We start from the raw sequence: 21,019 nt of genomic DNA, 5'->3' as shown, positions 1-21,019 counted from the left end.
CGGCAGCCCTTACGGACCACGTAATAGCTCAGAACGCAACAGGGGAGGTGGATACTAGTGAAGTAAACAAGATTCGAAGGTCCATTACGACAGAACGACAGCACGGCCAAAGTGATAAGTTGCAGCAAGTACCAGAGAATTCGAATAAAAAAGTAGCTATAGCGCAGGAGGTAGGCGCCTCGAACTGGTTAACCACATTATCGATAAGGGCAAATGGTTTCAGTCTCAATAAACAAGAATTTACAGATGCCAATGCTCTAAGGTAAGGTGAAATAGTAGAAGGTTTACCTCCCAATGCGTGTGTGTGGTTTTCTCCATGATGGCGATCACGCCATGGTCTGTAAGAGAAAGGGGGGCTTCATGCATGAGGCATGACGAAGTAAGGGATCTCACAGCAAATATGTTGAAGGAAATCTGCCGTAATTTCAGGGTAGAACCGACCATCCTTCCATTGGACGGTGAGAATTTCCACAAGACTTCAAACACATCCAACGGCCCGTGTTGACGTCAGTGCTCGAGGATTCTGGACGCGACAGCGAGCCTTTTTCGACCATATGATTTTTATCCTAAGGTCAAGATGTCAACACAACCTAGCTCTGGAATGCTGCACACACAGGAGAACGAGAACGACAAGATTAGGACATATGGGAGAGAATTCAGAACGTTGTAGGCAGCCACCTCTCTGGTGTCTACAACCTATGTGGATGTGTAGTGATGGGTTGTCAGACCGCAGCTTGCATCTCAGAGACAGTCCAATCTTGACCCGACATTAGGGAGGTCATGTAAACTCTCACGGTTGACCAAGGGTTATAATCAGCCAGGCTCCCTCTCCATGTCACACATGTAAGGGGCACCGGCCGGTTTCTCCCAATATACACACCGCCCCACCTGATGACTTCTCCAGAAGATACAACTTATAGTCTCTGAAAAGTCATCCAGACCTTACCATTAGCGAGGTCAAATGTATGAGACCTTGCCGCCCCACCCCGATCAGTCAACCTGACGGCTCGCCTCCCAATATATAGGACGTCCTAGTCCTCCTGAGAGAGACACGAGACAGAGATAGCCAGAGAGAGACAGAGAGAGTGTGTGTCTTGTAACCAAGAAGGACCAGCTGCCACGTCCCGAGTCCTGCTCGAGAGAAGTCAGCCGAGGCAAGCTGCCTCCGGTCGCCTCCAGTCGCCTCCGGTCAGGACCGAGACTTTCCGGCGCCCAGCTACAGTCTCTAGAGACAACCCAGGACCACCTGTAGGGCCTCCCCTAGTCACGAGTGTTTGTCAGAGTTTCCATGAGTTACTTACGTGGAAGTGTATTCATTTCTATGTTCGGTCCGAGAATCAGAGTGTCTAGTAACGTAATATGATGTCCTAGTAACGTAAACATAATGTCCTAGTAACTTCGATAGAAGGTGTTGTTAATGTGTCCATGTCATGTTCGTAATTAATAAAGAGTTGCAACGAAGCAGTGTTTGAGAAGTCGCCCTTAAGACGTAATAGATGTGTAACGACATATAAGATAAGGGTATTGACGTAGAAGATAATATAAGTGTAAATATCTATCACGGCCACGCTACCAAAATCTTCTTTATTTTCTTTACTATCAATATTCTACCTATATGTAATCTTCTTCTTGTTTATCTTGTCTCATTACAGATGGGACCAAGTGCAAGATGCTTCTATGCCAGACTCGCGGAGGTGTTATTCGAACAGAAGCAGCAGCCCAGAAGTTATGTTACAGCCAGGTTGAGATGTCGACTGTCCTTCTCTTTCCTTAGGTCTGCTTTGCTATGCCTCTGGGGAATGAGAGCATCGGCCCCATAGCAGACAACAGTTGCAGATATTGACTATGAGGCTACAGTCACTGAAAGCCGCATAGATCTGTGACTCAACTAAATCAACAGAGCTAGGGTAGCTACTTATGTATTAGGATAATTAATTTTAAGGTAAGAAAATGGTGGCGAAGGTGTGGCTATTGGGGGAGGCTGGAGGCCACGTTTAAAAAAAAGAAGTAGTAGTAGTAGTATAATAGTACTGTAGTATCGTAATGACTATGCAATTCTATTTTAGCTGTGAACATTATACGGGGATAGTCTTATCTCTAAGACGTCTCAATAACTCACAAAAGCTCACATTTCTATTATTTTATTTTTATTTTTTGGCGAGCACTTCCCTTAAAATAACACATTATTCTTTGTGAATAATAAAAGACCTCAGGTAGCAGCTCATAGTAGTAATAAGAAGTTGACCGGTCGGAGATGAGAGGATATTGATAGTCAATGCTCCAATTCACTGTTAAGCATCAGGGCAGTTTTATGCTGTCTACAGTATTATACGTCTAGAAAATGTTAAGAGGGATTACTAATAAAGGCAGTATAACGATAATTATGAGACATTAACCACCAGTAAAGACATAGAATGGGACCGGCACTGGACTAAGTTGACGAGTGGTGCACGAAAACGAGGTAGAAAGCCAAAGGACAAATATTCAAAAAGTAAAAGCTCTCCCCACACACACACTCCATATCATCAGCCTACGTACAATTTACAAAACAAATTATACAAAATAAATCCTAAAACTCCGCGGTTCATAACAATTTATTGGGAAGCTATACGAAGTGTGATAAACAAACGTAGAGTTGCCAGCTTTGTTCGTTTACAAATAGCATCACATAATAAATGCCTTCACTGTACACAATCCAAGAATATTCTAGCATTATCACACATCTACCATGACATGTCAGATACAACAATGTGTACTGTTAACATTATTTTTATTTTAAAGTTAATGAAATGCACAAGTAATCTTTGACTATCAACTTAGCCCGGTCATACAAGCTATGAGAGATGTTGCCTACAGACCAGGGGGAAGGACCTCAGTTGCTCATGCTGCCATCTGCTGGTCAAGTTTTACAGCTGAGAACCCTATTATTGATACATAACACCGACTAGATTTTCCACTCGGCCTCATCGTCAGTGAAGGAAGTACTGACTAGTTACCTAGTAGCTACCTCCAAAAAGTAATGACTTTTGAATGAGGTGGAGTGAGGTGGCGCCAGACGTGACAGCACACCGTACACACCACCAGCCGACGTGCTTAGGCAGGTAACCACTGTCAAGGTCACGTAACCACAACGATCCATTTTCCCGCCAGAAACGCCACTTCACGTTTACAGAGCAAAATTACCTTTTCCCTCGCAATTTTTAAGGGATTTACGGCTGGTATAACTTAGAACTTCCTGACGTTCATAATCTATACCATGATGAACAGAATCAATAAGTCTTGAAATGTGAACAGGTAAGCAGTACATATTAAAGTTATTACAGTGTCTCGGTAATTTATTTAAGGGCAGCAGTAAGGACCAGTGTACCGATAGCGACTAGTACGTTACTACCAGTCCAGCCCAACGGTCACACAAGTAGCTCGACCATAGCCTCGCTGACGACCAAGGCAAACTTTTAATAAAACTGTTCTCGGCAAACCAATGTGGCTTATATACCAAAAGAAGTTAAATCTCGCACTACATTTCAGATGCCGGTACCAAACTGAACGTTGCATTAGCAGCAACTGACAAGGATGGGGTTAGCGGGGTCGGAGGCGGACCACTGGCCTGCCTACCTAACCTGTCCCTCCTGCCGCTTCCTCCTACCTCTTACTCTTCTTCCTGGAGTCCTGGACCCCCACACCAGTCACGTATAATACGTCGTACAACTCACACTATGTTATAATCACAATTCAAAGCGACGAAAACAAAATTTGATCGATCATACACCAGTAAAAGCATATGTAGGAGAACCATGAAGTTACCGAACCGACATGTTCTAATCTAAAAGCAGTGGTAGTCACAAAGTTACCCTTTTGTGTTGGGTTTCCCTAAACAAGTTTAACTCACTAGTACAGCTGTTAGCTACGTTGGTAGATTAGTTTGCCCACTAGACTAGCTAGCCATTACCTTCGTTTCAAGGTCAACCAAGCTCACTAAACAGTTATTACCACCGTTAGTTGAAGGTAACGAAACAGTTACTGGCTAGTTATGAGTTGCTGTCATTTGATAACTCTTATCGGTGTTATATATTATATATAATGTATACATGCATATATTTTATAAACAATATATATATATATATATATATATATATATATATATATATATATATATATATATATATATATATATATATATATATATATATATATATATATATAATTTATAGATATTATAATAAATTAATCAGAATTATGCATAATTTCATAAGTATAATACAGTATTATCGACAAAAGACGTAATATTAGAATCTCGTCATAGTAATAGATACAGACAGTTCCCGGTGGCAAAGCAAACCCTAGCGCGGCCAGACGCACGATCATCAGGAGGAAGGATGTAGGGGAGCCGACAGGAAGCTACCTCGGGAACCGTCAACTGGGGGTCGGTGAGGAGGGAATGAGAAGATGGTGAAAATTGAGGAGGCACGAAGTAGTAGATGAGGATAGATGAGGTTACACAACACCAGAAGGGGGAGGGAGAGATGGGTGGTATACAAGACCCTTACCATCATTAAAACATTCCTCCGGCCCCCTCCCAATGCTCCCAAGTCCCACCCTCCTAGGCCAGTACTCCATCACACGTGTATATGGGAGGGGGGGAGGCAAACTCCACCACGTGTTACCTCTCATACACAGCAGCATATATAGTACGGAGATAGACCAACCCACACACACAGAACAATACCTCTGTAGTCAAATGGATCTATATACTGTATGCGGGGAGAGGGAGGGAAAGCTGAGCAAATACTCCTTATTGTTCCTAACCTTAACTGTCCTGTCATTAGGGTGACTGGTGGGTGAGGGTGACTGGTGGGTAAGGGAGACTGGTGGGTGAGGGTGACTGGTGGGTGAGGGAGACTGGTGGGTGAGGGGACTGGTGGGGTGAGGGAGACTGGGGTGAGGGTGACTGGTGGGTGAGGGGTGACTGGTGGGGAGGTGACTGGTGGGTGAGGGGTGACTGGTTGGTGAGGGGACTGGTGGGTGAGGAGACTGGTGGGTGAGGGGGACGGTGAGGGGTGACGGTGGAGGAGACTGGTGGGTGAGGAGACTGGTGGGTGAGGAGACTGTGGGTGAGGGGGACTGGTGGGTGAGGGTGACTGGTGGTGAGGGAGACTGGTGGGTGAGGGTGACTGGTGGTGAGGGTGACTGGGTGAGGGGAGACTGTGGGGTGAGGGAGACTGTGGTGAGGGAATGGTGAGGAGGACTGGTGGGTGAGGGGTGACTGGTGGGTGAGGTGACTGTGGGTGAGGGGTGACTGGTGGGTGAGGGGACTGGTGGGTGAGGGTGACTGTGGGTGAGGGTGACTGGTGAGGGTGGGTGAGGGTGACTGGTGGGTGAGGGAGACTGGTGGGTGAGGTGACTGGTGGGTGAGGGTGACTGTGGGTGAGGTGACTGGTGGGTGAGGGTGACTGGTGGTGAGGGTGGACTGGTGGGTGAGGGTGGATTGTGGTGAGGGGTGACTGGTGGGTGAGGGTGACTGGTGGTGAGGGTGACTGTGGGGAGGGTGACTGGTGGGTGAGGGGTGACTGGTGGGTGAGGGAGACTGGTGGTGAGGGTGACTGGTGGTAAGGGAGACTGGTGGTGAGTGACTGGTAGGGAGACAGGGTGAGGGGTGACTGTGGGTGAGGGTGACTGTAGAGGAGACTGGTGGGGTGGAGGGAGACTGGTGGGTGAGGGTGACTGGTGGGTGAGGGAGACTGGTGGGGAGGGTGACTGGTGGGTGAGGTGACTGGTGGGTGAGGTGACTGGTGGGTGAGGGTGACTGGTGGGTGAGGGTGACTGGTGGGTGAGGGGTGACTGGTGGGTGAGGAGACTGGTGGGTGAGGGAGACTGGTGGGTGAGGGTGACTGGTGGGTGAGGGTGACAGGTGAGGTGACTGGGTGGGGGAGACGGTGAGGTGACTGTGGGTGAGGTGACTGGTGGGTGAGGGTGACTGGTGGGTGAGGGGTGACTGTGGTGAGGTTAGGACTGGTGGGTGGTGAGGGGTGACTGGTGGGTGAGGGTGACTGGTGTGAGGAGACTGGTGAGGGTGACTGGTGGGTGAGGGTGACTGGTGGGGTGAGGGGACTGGTGGTGAGGGTGACTGGTGGGTGAGGGGGGTGAGGGTGACTGTGGGTGAGGGGTGACTGGTGGGTGAGGGTGACTGGTGGGTGAGGTGACAGGGTGAGGGTGATCTGGGTGAGGGAGACTGGTGGGTGAGTGACTGGTGGGTGAGGGTGACTGGTGGGTGAGGGTGACTGGTGGGAGGGGTGACTGGTGGGTGAGGACTGGTGGGTGAGGGTGACTGGTGGGTGAGGTGGACTGGGGGTGAGGAGACTGGTGGAGGGTGACTGGTGGGTGAGGGTGGACTGGTGGGTGAGGGTGACTGTGGGGAGGTGACTGGTGGGTGAGGGTGATCGTGGGTGAGGGAGACTGGGGGTGAGGGGTGACTGGGGGTGAGGGTGACTGGTGGGTGAGGGTGACTGGTGGGTGAGGGTGACTGGTGGGTGAGGGAGACTGGTGGTGAGACTGTGGGTGAGGGAGACTGGTGGGTGAGGGAGACTGGTGGGTGAGGTTAGACTGGTGGGTGAGGGTGACTGGTGAGGGAGACTGGTGGGTGAGGGTGACTGGTGGGTGAGGGTAGACTGGTGGGTGAGGAGACTGGTGGGTGAGGGAGACTGGTGGTGAGGGAGACTGGTGGGTGAGGTTACACTGGTGGGTGAGGGTGACTGGTGGGTGAGGGAGACTGGTGGGTGAGGGTGACTGGTGGGTGAGGGTGACTTGTGTGTTACCGTACTTTTTATCGCCGGGAAAGACAAATTATACAACGCGGTGGGTGAATGTCATATATTTTAAAAAGTTGTTCGCTACTTGCATGAAGAAATATCAGGGGAGGGAATTCCATAACAAAAAATCAACGCAAATAATGAAGGAGGTGACTGATTGAACCTCGCCTTGCATGAATTAGGGACAGGATAGATTGTTGTGTTGCAATTGGGGCTGAGAGGATCAAGGTGAAGGGGGGGCATTGAAAAGGACATACCGGTAGGATATAGAAAGTGAATGATGATATGAAAAGGACGTAAGGATAAAGCAAGGGATTACGAGCTGATGCGGTGAAGGGAATTCTATGTAAGGGGCGAAGGTAACGTCTATAAAAGGTTCCAAGAAAAATATGACCGAACCCAGGATAGAAAACCTAGTTTGTTTGGATGTAATCTTAACAGTGACTCCAGGACCAGTTATAAAGTGTAGTAAAGTTCAAAGACACTGATACTGATGGATGGTGGTGGTTGAGGGGGGGCTAGTTTCTGAATTAAGGAGGAGACCAGGAATGATAAAGCTTGTAGAAGACAGTGATTTGAGTCTTGGTGCTCACTTCACTAATGAAACTAGGTTCGCGTCCAGTGCCCTCCCTCCCGTCACTGCCCATCCCTCCCCTCCCCATCACTGCCCCTCCTACCCCTTCCTCCCATCACTGCCCTCCTCCTCCCATCACTGCCCTCCTCTCATATTTCCTTCTCCCATCACCACCCTCCCCATCACCACCTCCAGCCCCTCACTATGACAGCCCACCTCCTCATCACCACCTTCCACTTCTCCCCACCACGTTCCATCACACTTTCCATCACTCACCTCCACTCTTCCCTCACCTCCACCACTCCCATCACCACTTCCCCTACATCAATCCCTCCCCAGTTCCACCACTTGCACCACACGTCTTGTCCATGTTGAAGTTTATGCTTAGTCATGACCAGCTGACCATTAGTAGGAAGTTCTTTCATACACGGCGAGGGTATTAGATACATGTGGGAGCCTTTCATACATGACTAGCCTTTAATAGCCCGAGTCTTTGATACATGAGGGTAGGTCTTGTATACATGAACAGGTAGTCACCCTCACCTGTAAGACACCAGACAGTCATAAGTTCACACCCCGGCACTTGAGGGTATTGCGTATATCCCATCACCCAGCTTCAGTAAATGTTCACCCCAACATAATCCTCTTTTTCTTGCTTTTGGATCACCTGAAGACTAGATAACCCAAGCTTATTTCACCTGATGATTAAGATCCCTCGTGCTACCTGGGGGCTAGTTTCTGAATTAAGGAGGAGACCAGGAATGATAAAGCTTGTAGAAGACAGTAAAGCTTGAGTCTTGGTGCCTCACTTACTAATGAACCAAGTTTTGCGTCCAGTGCAGTTATAATATTAAAGTGATATAATATGAGACTTGGCTGAGCGTGGACACTAACGCTGTAAGAAACTTTTGTGAACGTTGATTAATTATCAACGAAGAAGTATGCTGCTGAAAGGAATAGACAAGGAAGGTCAACGAATGAAACAAGGACTGAACCCTGAAGCACTCCAGCAATGAAGGAATGTGGCGGTTGGAGAGAAAAAAAAGAAGACGCAAGACATCTATAAGAATCAAGAGGCCAAACGATTGAATTCTGACTAGGAGAGCCGCCTCATGCCAGACTGTCAGAGCCTTCACAAACAACAGGGACAACAAGATAAAATTCGCCGAAGTTATCAAGAGCACAATCGAGATAGTGAGTTTGGAGAGTAAGCGACACTACAGTGGAAAGGAAACCGTACGCCGACAAGTGTGTTAAGGGAGGTGCTGGTATTGTTCAAGGTCAAGTACATAGTTGTTTAAGACAGGTTCCTTGACCTTACAGATGATAAAGGTATGGACTCCAGTTCGATAGCTAAAGGAAAGGATGGATGACATTTTCCTTCAGGAACAGACTAAACAGCTAATTCCCAAGACTATGGAACAAAATGAAAGGAGAAAAAAACACTGAATTACCTGAAGATTATACACCTCGGCTTATGTCAACTATATAATAATTAAACACCCTAACGTCATCTCCATTCCCCCAGGTAGCACGAGGGATCTTAATCATCAGGTAAATGCTTGGGGTATCCAGTCTTCAGGTGATCCAAAAAGCTAAGGAAAAGGATTGTTGGGGTGAACATTTACTGAAGCTGGGTGATGGGATATACGCACACCTCATGCCGGGGTGTGAACTTATGACTGTCTGGTGTCTTACAGGTGAGGGTGACTACTGTTCATGTATACAAGACCTACCCTCATGTATCAAAGACTCTCATGGGCTATTAAAGGCTAGCTGTATGAAAGGCTCCACATGTATCTAATACCTGCTGTGGTATGAAAGAACTTCCTACTAATGGTCAGCTGGTCATGACTACATAAATTTAACATGGACAAGACGTGTTGTGCGGTGGTGGAACTGGGGAGGGATTGATGTAAGGAGGGTGGTGATGGGGGTGGAGGGTGGTGATGGGAGGAAGTGGAGGGTGGTGATGGGAGGAAGTGGAGGGTGGTGATGGAGAGGGAGGAGGAGGTGGTGGGGAGGGGAGGTGGAGGTGGTGATGGGGAGGAGGCGGAGGGTGGTGATGGGGAGGGAGGTGGAGGGTGGGGATGGAGAGGGAGGTGGAGGGTGGTGATGGAGAGGAGGTGGAGGTGGTGGGGATGGAGAGGGAGGTGGAGGGTGGTGATGGGGGGAGGGAAGTGGAGGGTGGTGATGGAGAGGAGGTGTGGAAGGTGGTGATGGAGAGGGAGGTGGAGCGTGGTGGATGGGGAGGGAGGTGGGAGGGTGGTGATGGGGAGGGGTGGTGATGGGAGGGAAGGTGGAGGGTGGTGATGGGGAGGGAGGTGGAGGGTGGTGATGGAGAAGGAGGTGGAGTGGTGATGGGGAGGGGGGTGGAGAGCAGATAGGAGGGAGGTGGAGGGTGATGGGGAGGGGAAGTGGAGGGTGGTGATGGAGAGGAGGTGAGGTGGTGATGGGGAGGAAGTGGAGGTGGTGATGGGAGGGAGGTGGAGAGCAGTCATAGTGAGGGGAGGTGGAGGGTGGTGACGGGGAGGGAGGTGGAGGGTGGTGATGGGAGGGAGGTGGAGGGTGGTGATGGGGAGGAAGGAATGATATGGAGGGAGGATATGGGAGGGAGGGGAGCAGTGATGGGGAGGGAGGGACAGTGATGGGGGAGGGAGGGGCAGGATGGGGGGAGGGAGGGGTGATGGGGAGGGGAGGGGCAGGATGGGGAGGGGAGGGGCAGTGATGGGGGAGGGAGGGGCAGTGATGGGGAGGGGGTGATGGGGAGGAAGGGGTAGGGATGGGCAGGACGGGGAGGGAGGGGCAGGATGGGGACAGAGGGGCAGGGATGGGGGAGGGAGGGGCAGGATGGGGAGAAGGGGTGGGATGGGCAGGATGGGGAGGAGGGGAATGGGGAAGAGGGAGGATGGGGAGGGAGGCAGTGATGGGGAGGAAGGGGGAGGGATGGGCAGTGACGGGGAGGGAGGGGCAGTGATGGGGGAGGAGGGGCAGGATGGGGGAGGGAGGGCAGTGATGGGGAGGAAGGGGTAGGGATGGGCAGGACGGGAGGGAGGGCAGGATGGGGAAGGATGGGGGAGGCAGGATGGGGAAGAGATGGCGGAGGGGAGGGGGACAGAGGGCAGTGATGGGGGAGGGAGGGGCAGTGATGGGGAGGGAAGGGGTAGGGATGGGCAGGACGGGGAGGGGAGGGCAGTGATGGGGGACAGAGGGCAGGATGGGGGAGGGAGGGGCAGGATGGGGAGGAGGGATGGGCAGTGACGGGGAGGAGGGCAGGATGGGGGGGGGCAGGATGGGGAAGGGTAGGGATGGGCAGTGACGGGAGGGAGGGAATGATCGGGGTGAAGGGAAATACCCACAGAGTGTAACCTGAAGCTCCTCCCTGTAAGTCGACCCATGTCCGGGCTGTATCCCTCCTCTCTATACGGGGTTCAGGAGTCATCACTATATACGGTTCAAGGGTCACTCCTCTATACAGTACTTGGGGTTACTCTTTCATGTAGGGCTCAAGATCCCCCTTCTAGGAATCAAAAGACCCCAAGCGTGCACAGGTGAGTGGACACACACACACACACATATACATTCAGACGGGATTCCCTTTCCTGATCTGTTTCCTGTGACCGTCTGTCCGCTGTTCGCTCTGGGCGGCTCATCCATCGGCTAGGTAGGACGCCACCCTCTGGGAGGCTCCACATTGTCTCACTGTTCAGTCCCCAAAACTTCTTCCATCAATAAATCATTAACGGTGTGTATAAGTTCCACCATGTTTTTCACTACAACGGTACAGCAAAGTATATTTTTTTAGCATTAAACTCATATTTATTGTCTAATCATCACAAATATCATCATCCATCATCATTACATATACACCACCCATCACTACATATAACATCATCCATCAATACATATAATACCACCCATCATTCACTACATATAACATCCATCATCATCAAATATACACCATCCATCATCACTATATATCCATCATCACTATATATAACACCCATCATCACTAAATATAACAACATCCATCATCACTAAATATAACACCATCCATCATCACTATATATAAAAACACCATCCATCATCACTACATATAACACCACCATCATCACTACATATAAAACATCCATTCATCACTACATATAACACCACCCATCATCATCACATATAACACCATCCATCATCACTACATATAACAACATCCATCATCACTACATACATCATCCATCATCACTACATATAACACCGCCCATCATCACTACATATAACACCATCCATCATCACTACATAAAACATCATCCATCATCACCACATATAACACCACCCATCATCACTACATATAACACCATCCATCATCATCAGTACATATAACACCACCCATCATCACTACATATAACAACATCCATCATCAGTACATATAACACCACCCATCATCACTACATAAAACACCATCCATCATCACTACATATAACACCATCCATCATCACTACATATAACACCATCCATCATCAGTACATATAACACCACCCATCATCACTACATAAAACACCATCCATCATCACTACATATAACACCATCCATCATCACTACATATAACACCACCCATCATCACTACAGATCGGTAAAGTTTCAGAGATTCTCGTGCGGACACACACAAACACACAGACATACTTCTTTGTTATATATATATATATATATATATATATATATATATATATATATATATATATATATATATATATATATATATATATATATATATATATATATATGAACATTAAGGTCGGGAATCGGGATGCCTTTGTGTTTACATATGAGGGCACAGTCCTGGCGTGTGTGTGTACACGGACGGTGGTCTGGCAGTAGCGGTGCACACCTGGGTTACTGTTCCTTCCCCTTTGTATAGCCGAGATGACGAACAGTCCCTCGTTTATATACAAGGATGAAAAAAATCTCGTGTGCGTAGCTATATACGTTGGTGAAGGAGCCTCTTGTGTGTACATCTGGGGGAGGGAGCCTCTTGTGTGTACATCTGAGGGAGGGAGTCTCTTGTGTACATGAGGGAGGGAGCCTCTTGTCTGTACATCTGGGGGAGGGAGCCTCTTGTGTGTACATCTGAGGGAGGGAGTCTCTTGTGTATATATGAGGGAGGAGTCTCTTGTGTGTGTACATCTGAGGGAGGGAGTCTCTGTGTGTACATCTGAGGGAGGGAGTCTCTTGTGTGTACATCTGAGGGAGGGAGTCTCTTGTGTGTACATCTGAGGGAGGGAGTCTCTTGTGTGTACATCTGAGGGAGGGAGTCTCTTGTGTGTACATCTGAGGGAGTGAGCCTCTTATTTGTACATATGAGGGAGTCTCTTGTGTGTACATCTGAGGGAGGGAGCCTCTTATGTGTACATCTGGGGTGAAGGAACCTCTTGTGTGTACATCTAGAATGAAGGATCTTCTTGTGTGAACATCTGGGGTGAAGGAGCCTCTTGTGTGTACATCTGGGGTGAGGGAGCCTCTAGTATGTACAATATATACGGGAGTGAGGGAGCCTTATCACTGCAACAACCACAGAACCTTGCCACCAAGTCACATAAACATAACAATGCCTCAGAAACCCACAGCAGAGCAGCTAGCTACTCATGACCGACCGCCAGCACTCATACTCCATACGGTCTTTTGGCGCCACCTTCATAAATAAGTAATTTAATTAATTCCCCCAAGACACAGTACAGTATCATTCATCACTTTTAAATCCTGCATTACAGACGCATCAAGGCAAGACAGTCAAAAACCGAGGCGGAAGGGCTCTATCGTTCCAAGTCAATCTGTGGTGGAGACGGAACCTAATGCCGTCACAATCTTCGTCACTAGTGAGTGTGTGGTGTTAAATAGATTCCCACGAGGTTCTGCTGTAACCATATCCCCGTGAGAACCAACCCTCCCCCCCCCGCTGCTAGTCCACACCTCGCACTTAAACGACCCCTTCCCACCCCCTGCTAGTCCATACCACGCCCTTAAAAAACCTCTTCCCACCCCCTGCTCTCCACACGCCTCGCCCCTAAACGACCCCTTCCCACCCCCTACCCTGTTGGTCCATACACTCCGAGCTCATAACTCCCTTACTATACACACGCCCATCCCCTAACCCTAGTCCACACGCCTAGCTCCCTTAACCTTCTGCTAAATAACATAAATACGATACGCCCTATCTTCAGCCTTACACTCAAGTTCCCAACCTCACATCTCATATTCAAGCTCAGTTAATAACCCACTTGCCAATTAATCCCCAACTCTTCACACACACACTACGTTCATTCTCATAAATTTTTCAGCCAAGGAATGGGTTATAATATTTCCGTCACACGTGGCTTCGGGAAGAAAAATGTCCCTTAACCTTCATCACACGCTTTACAAACCTTCCTCTTCGTTGCAGGAGTCATTCCGTCACAAAGCTATGTGCAGACCCAGGCTCATGTTTATCACGTCGTCATATATTGTGTACACCCGTATCCACCCCCGCCCTGCCATTCAACTCTCTTCCCCCTCCATAACCCCACCACGACCATTCAGAGTACGCCAAGTTCCACCACAAGTCCACAACAGGTGTCAGGCTCATAATGCACCAATTATTCGATTTGGTGGTGCCCCTTCCTGCTGGTGGCGAGGTACCGGTAATGTCCCCCCACACAGCCCCCTCCTCCCCAAGCTGACACGCACGGTATTAAATCCTCTCTCCCTTCATTCACCTTTAACCCCTCGTGTATATAAATATATAAATATATAATATATATATATATATATATATATATATATATATATATATATATATATATATATATATATATATATATATATATATATATATATATATAACGAAGAGGAGAACCAGGGAAAACACAAACATCTTGACTAAGTTGGGATTCTTTAATCACTAACGTTTAGGAAAATTCATTTTCCATCATCAGAGGTCTCTCGTCACTTTTGTCGGTTTTAAATTGGAGTGCTCTTTCTTTAAATTTTATGGAAGGTAAATTTTCGTATGTTATGTTTTTATTGTATATCAACTGTATTTTTTTTTAAACTTTTTCAAAACTTTTTGTTTTCTAGGCTCTGATGATGGAAAATTATTTTTCCGAAACGTTAGTGTAGATCTGTTAGCGGTGTACCTTGCATATAATTAGCTTTTTCTTAATACCCCAGTAAATAAATATAAACAAACCAGACTGGAAATTCAATGAAGTGAAAGGAGGAAAGAGCAAGCAGGTGGTATTGACCCGGCATCTCATTGCCTCTCACCCCACCCACTCTCAGTACAACAAAGATGACTTACCTTGCTTAAAACGGTACAAGATGGACGGCACAGTCTGGTGCCGCTGGGACTTGGAGTAACTCTTGAGTTGTAAATTAGTGTTAGAGTGACCACCAGGCAGGCTTCCCCAGACCACGCTACAGCTTTTTACCACAAGGCACCGCTGATGAATGATCCACAACACCAGTCATTGCAAGGACGAGGTCTCATTTATGAGGGAATTACTACCGCACTTAAGGCAGCCAGTGCATCACTTTCACTTGTATGGGCAGAGAACAGTTCTCCAGGTTTAAAAGTTGGTTGCCCACTGTTGGTGTCACTGCATAAAAAGAGCTAGGCTTATCACAGCTCTTCTGCTATTGCGACTCCCGGTTTTCACGATGCTAATTACACTGATAAAGGCAAGCTTTTTATTTCACGTTCCTAACATAAACCTAGATTGTTTACGGGGATTAACTTAAATATCACCTATAATTTTTACGTGCCGTACTATTGCTAATGTTTGCCTCCATGAACTTCACCAAAGAAGCAAAGGCGTAACATTAGTCCTTCTGGTAAATACTTGCTTCCAGGACCACCAGTAGACAACGGGGACGGTAAGATGTTAAGTTTTGTTGACTGTTACTTTGTAATCAACCCATTCACTCTCGTTAATTCCTAAATGATGGTTAAGTATGCCTTCGTTAAACTCATTTTCCTTTTCCAGTCGCTTGTATGCCTCATGCTTCAGAGGGAAGTGTGAGAGTGAGTTTAGCAGGATACATACGGTACCTCACCTAGGCTATCAACTGATCTTGGCTGTAATGAGGATTAGGAAATGTAACTATTTGCCTCGGCAGAATGAGAACAAGTTTTCAATAACACTGTAACTGGGTCAAAGCGTAAATATATGTAATCCACATCACTGTAACCTAAGTAAAGTCTTATCCTAATTGACTTGTCTTAAACCCACCAAACCAACAATTTTGTGTATTTTTTGACGAATCTGATGAGGGCTATTATTAATGGACAACATCCTAGGCAGGTCTCAACGAGGTGGATGGGTAAGTATGATTGCCTGGAGACAAACTGTGGTGGGCGTCAACTCAGCCGTCCCTAGACATCGCTCATAGGTAAACAAACCTCACGCATCACATACAGTATTTCATATATTTGTTATCATTATAAGGTAATATTACTGAAAAATAGTAATTAAAATCCCATACTAAATATACTGAACACCATACGTGTAAAACAGTAATATCCACCAAAAATAAACAATACGAGTTAGCTGTGTTCAAATTCCTGGGTTTATTCTTAATTTCTTAGATTTATATATTATGTACTGTTGATTATGAATTTATGAAATTACATTAAATATAATACTGTATTCTTAAATGTCAGTAAAAAACAGACTGGTTTAAGTGTCTTCCATGAAACAACGTTACTCAAACTGTGCTTTGTTCCGAACTGAAATTTCTAACCTAATACGTAAAACTTCGATCTTTGCTTGGCTGGTTGAAGGAATAGTGTGTGGAGTGACTGAATGGTAGAATGGTATGTGGGTTGCCCAGTGGAGGAATAGGTGGCTGGGTGAAAGTGGGTGGGTGGCTGGGTGGAGGACTAGTGTGTGGGTGGCTGGGTGGAGGACTAGTGTGTGGGTGGCTGGGTGGAGGACTAGTGTGTGGGTGGCTGGGTGGAGGACTAGTGTGTGGGTGGCTGGGGTGGAGGACTACTGGGTGAGGTGTGTGGGTGGCTGGGTGGAGGACTAGTGCGTGGGTGGCTGGGTGGAGGACTAGTGTGTGGGGTGGCTGGGTGGAGGACTAGTGTGTGGGTGGCTGGGTGAAGGACTAGTGGGTGGCTGGGTGGAGGACTAGAGGACTAGTGTGGGGTGGCTGGGTGGAGGACTAGTATGGGGTGGCTGGGTGGGACTAGTATGTGGGTGGCTGAGTTCAGGCGAGAGTGACTTCAGTGCTAACATGTGGGTGAATGGACTGAGGGTTAGTGTGGGGTAGTAGGTTTATGTTTATCTGGTGGAATATAAGAAAGGCAGTGAAGGAGGAAGGAGAAGGGGCAGTGAAGGAGGAAGGGGCAGGAAGGAGTGAAGGAGAAGGGGCAAGGGAGAAGGCAGGATGGCAGAAGGAGGAAGGGAGAAGGCAGGAAGGAGAAGGGAGGAAGGGTGAAGGAGAAGGAGTGGGAGAAGGGGCAGTGAAGGAGTGAAGGAGAGGCAGTGAGGAAGGGGGGGCAGTGAAGGGAGGAAGGGAGAAGGGCAGAAGGAGGAAGGGAGAAGGCAGTGAAGGAGGAAGGAGAAGGGCAGGGGGAAGGAGTGAAGGGAGAAGGGGCAGAAGGAGGAAGGGAGAAGGGAAGGAGAAGGGAGAAGGGCAGGAAGGAGTGAAGGGAGAAAGAAGGAGAAGAAGGGCAGGAAGTGAGGAAGGAGAAGGGCAGGAAGGAGTGAAGGAGAAGGGGCAGGAAGGAGGAAGATGAAAGAAGGGAGAAGGCAGTGAAGGAGGAAGGAGAAGGGGCAGTGAAGGAGGAAAGAAGGGCAGTGAAGGAGTGAAGGAGAAGGGGAGAAGGAGAAGGGAGAAGGCAGTGAAGGAGGAAGGAGAAGGAGAAGGAGAAGGCAGAAGAAAGGAAGGAGAAGGGGCAGTGAGGAGTGAAGGGAGAAGGCAGGAAGGAGTGAAGGAGAAGGCAGGAAGAGAAGGGCGAAGGGAGAAGGGGCAGTGAAGGAGTGAAGGGAGAAGGGGCAGTGAAGGAGTGAAGGGAGAAGGGGCAGTGAAGGAGTGAAGGGAGAAGGGGCAGTGAAGGAGTGAAGGGAGAAGGGGCAGTGAAGGAGTGAAGGGAGAAGGGGCAGTGATGGAGTGAAGGGAGTGGGGTAAGCGGTGGCTGGTGACGAAGGCAGCGTGGGGCAAAAAGCCAACTAAAACACCTGGGTTTGAACCATTCTGGAACTGCCAGATAAGGGGACCTAACCACCTAAAATCTGTTCTTAGTGTCTTCATCAGATAACACTAGGGCAAGAGTTCACAAAAGACGTTGGGGTTACTTGACGTCTGTTGTCATCAAGGCACACAATCATTTTACAAGAAAAGTTACCGATACAACAATAATGCCTGACTTAACAAATTATACATTATGTTTAATATAAATGTTCTTCCTAACAATCATGATCGGTTACAAGGGTCATTTAACCCAGTTCGAGGAAGGTTGCACCGCACACTAAGAAGTCTAAGACCCCAACAACGCCACACTGAGAACTCTTCCATCCGGCTAGAGGAAGTGGATATATCAGGCGGCTGTCAAAACTGCAGCTGCCCACACACACACACCTCCTTGCGGGTCCCTCTCTTAACACCTGCCTTGAACCGCTCCAGGAACACTCTTGGCAGATGGCTGAGGTCTACATGTTACTCACTCAGATTCCTTATTTGTTCTGACTCACTGCCGGCATACTTTCAGTTTGAGACTAAGAAATTTACAAATAATCTTTGGTTTGGCTTTTTTTCTATAATACTAACTATGGTCTGCAGCGATAATTACTATGTATAAACTTTTCATCCCTACAATATTTTCATTTCAAGCATACCCACTGCCGCCTGGAAAACATTCCATTCTGTTGGGTATCTCCTTATTATAATATATTCACCAAGACAGAACTCAAACGCTGCCTGCTGTAGTTATCCAAAGGCAAAGCTACACTACTGTGGCCGTGTTATCCGCAAACTGTCACACACAAAATTCTGCTTTGGTATTATAAGAGAACACAATCATTCGCTACAGTCCAGTACCTGTAGCTCACCAGTTAACGGAACAAGGCAGACTGAGACGGGTGGTTGTTTGTGTTCCTCACCACCCGCCCAGCCCACCACAGTAGCTGCCAGGGGTCGCCACGGAACACAAAATTGCCACAACAAAATACAGGAAAACCATGATATTGAAGAGCTATAGTCACGTACTATGTAACTGATTTTATAGAAAACTGCAATATGATGAGACAGCCGTGCAGACTGATTCAATGGTATTCAAATCCGAATGCATCAAATATTGATACGAAGTCTTTATGGACAACGGTTTGTTTACCTCCGTTTCCCAAATATTTATGTTTAATAAACAAGTTCCCTGGTGTGCATACTGTATATTTGCAGTAGCATATGCAAAACGAAAATAATCGTGGCAAGAAATTAATAATTAAATTTACTTTAACTGTTTTTTTGGTGGGGACTGACTGCTACAAACCACCAGGGGTCGGCGCCTCACCCAGCTGTATGCCTGAAGACACTGTATTAGCAGTATATCATTTTTTTTTTAATTTCTACCACTTATCCAACACTGGACTTTTATTGCCCAGTGTGAGTACAAAGGGAAACCGATGTACCCGGAGAAAACCTGGATATGCTTGGTTGGGTCACAAATTTACCTTCGATCCAAACACTCATTTGTATAAGCGAGATTTGCACTTTTTGGTCACTTTTTCGAGGATCAAAGATCACAAGAATGCCCAATTGTAGGAGTTTAGGAGCTAGGTTAGGATAGATTGGTTAGGTTGGGTTTTATTAGTTAAAATCAAAATGTCAACAGAAAATTTTTAGAGTTGGGTCAAAGTTAATTAGTTTATCATCCATATGGCATGATTAAGACGAGTTAAATAAGGATTTATTACTCATGATCCATACATCATGACTAATATGACTGTTAAATAGGATTTTTTAAATTTAAAATCCATATTAAGAATCGAATTCAGAATTAGGAAGATCTTAATAATAATAATAATAATAATAATAATAATAATAATAATATTAATATTAATACTAATAATAATAATAGCTGATCTTTTGGTTTTGACTTGACAATTAAACAAATAATATTGCACTACAATAAAAGATCACAAAAAATGACTTCGACTTCTATCAGGCATATACCCTGTAATTCTCCATCGCCTGTTCAGGATCATAACCTTTCAAAAAATTAAAAAATAAAGGTTGTACTGTATAAGAAAAGGATCGGGCAGCAAAAGAACATCCAAGGCTCTAGGCTCCTCAAAGAGTAAAGGATCATCACAACCACGCAAAACCATTTCATTACGTGTGGTCAGTGAAATTAGTAGGATGGCCAAATATTTAGGCTAGCCAAACTTTAGTGTCTTAAAGGTCATTAGACAGAGTTTGAACTTTGTCCTAGCTTTAACTGGAACCCCGAGACAAAATTAGTGAATGTAATAGCGTCACAAGACACTGTCCACCAAAAAACTGTTAACTGATTATGGATTTCGAATATGAAAGATCCAACTCTTAACTACTGAATTTATATGCTATTTAAACTTCAGTTTCGAGTCAAAGTACTGTACACTCCAATAGTACGAACAGAATCGACAGGACTGAGTGGTACTTCCCTAAAGTTTAGAAAGCCAAACTACGACTGATTCTATTCATTCTTACACTAATGATTCTACTCTTCACTCTTCACATTTTTCCTATCCCCCTAATTCTCAAACTAGATCTGTTTCTAGAGCTGATATCATTTCATCTATCAATGCGGATCTGTGCAACATCTCCGAATGGGGAGGTAGAACTTATTCAATAGTAATAAAACTCAGTATTTACCAATTACACTTTCCAAATTAGATGATCTCCCACCAATCACACTTCAGGACGCAATCATTCTGCCAAGTTCTAAAACAGATATGCTAGGCCTCACCATTTCCTCTAATATGTCATAGAAGCCACACATCAACAACATTGCTAAAGCTGCCTCCAGAAAGCTGGGAATGCTACTTCACCCCTGAGCAGTTGCTTTAAGTTTATAAGGGATTCAATCGTCCTATTTGAACTTGGAGTACTGCTCTCATATCTGGGGTGGCTCTTCTGTCCAACTGTTAGATAGGGTGGAATCAAAGATATTTCGTCTTACTGACACTCCTCCTTTAGTTGATAATCTTTCTTCCCTTTCTCTTCGACGCAATGTTGCTTCACTCTCTCTCTCGTACAGGTACTTTAACGGCAATGCTCGGTGGATTTGGCATCCTGTACATACGACCCTGGCTGCTGGTAACTAGTGGTGGAAGTTGGGAGGGTCGTAACAATATTTACATTTCTGTTGGAACTGGTTATTAGGACATTTAAATATTCGTTTTCCTCATTATCTCATCTTAATTTACATATATTGTATTTCAGAGACTTTTTCTATACATATATAACTACAGTAGTTTGAACAATCGGTAAGTCTTTTGGGTGCCTACCCACACCCGAGGACCTATCCCGAAGTTACTAAAATTACTCGGGTTACTAAAAATTAACCCGAACCGAATCACGTGTATTTGGTTTAAAACAACGAATTACGGCATGGAGGGCGCTTTCGGGATAA

At 46.5% G+C, this 21,019-nt stretch overlaps 1 protein-coding gene across 1 annotated transcript in view; it reads right to left on the bottom strand.

The window, feature by feature from the left end:
* Positions 1–18,474, bottom strand: part of LOC121870411 (pleckstrin homology-like domain family B member 1) — a gene marked incomplete in the record, with an annotated part of 288,548 nt that extends 270,074 nt beyond the window's left edge. Inside the window, 2 exon segments of the mRNA XM_042372249.1 lie at positions 14,810–15,075; positions 18,448–18,474.
* Positions 18,475–21,019: the final 2,545 nt, after the last annotated feature.

The sequence above is a fragment of the Homarus americanus genome, unplaced genomic scaffold (genome assembly GCF_018991925.1).
Source record: "Homarus americanus isolate GMGI-L3 unplaced genomic scaffold, GMGI_Hamer_2.0 scaffold40856, whole genome shotgun sequence".
NCBI classification, from domain to species: domain Eukaryota; kingdom Metazoa; phylum Arthropoda; class Malacostraca; order Decapoda; family Nephropidae; genus Homarus; species Homarus americanus.
Note: the sequence above shows the minus strand (reverse complement) of the source record. Positions and strands in the feature narration are given on the sequence as shown.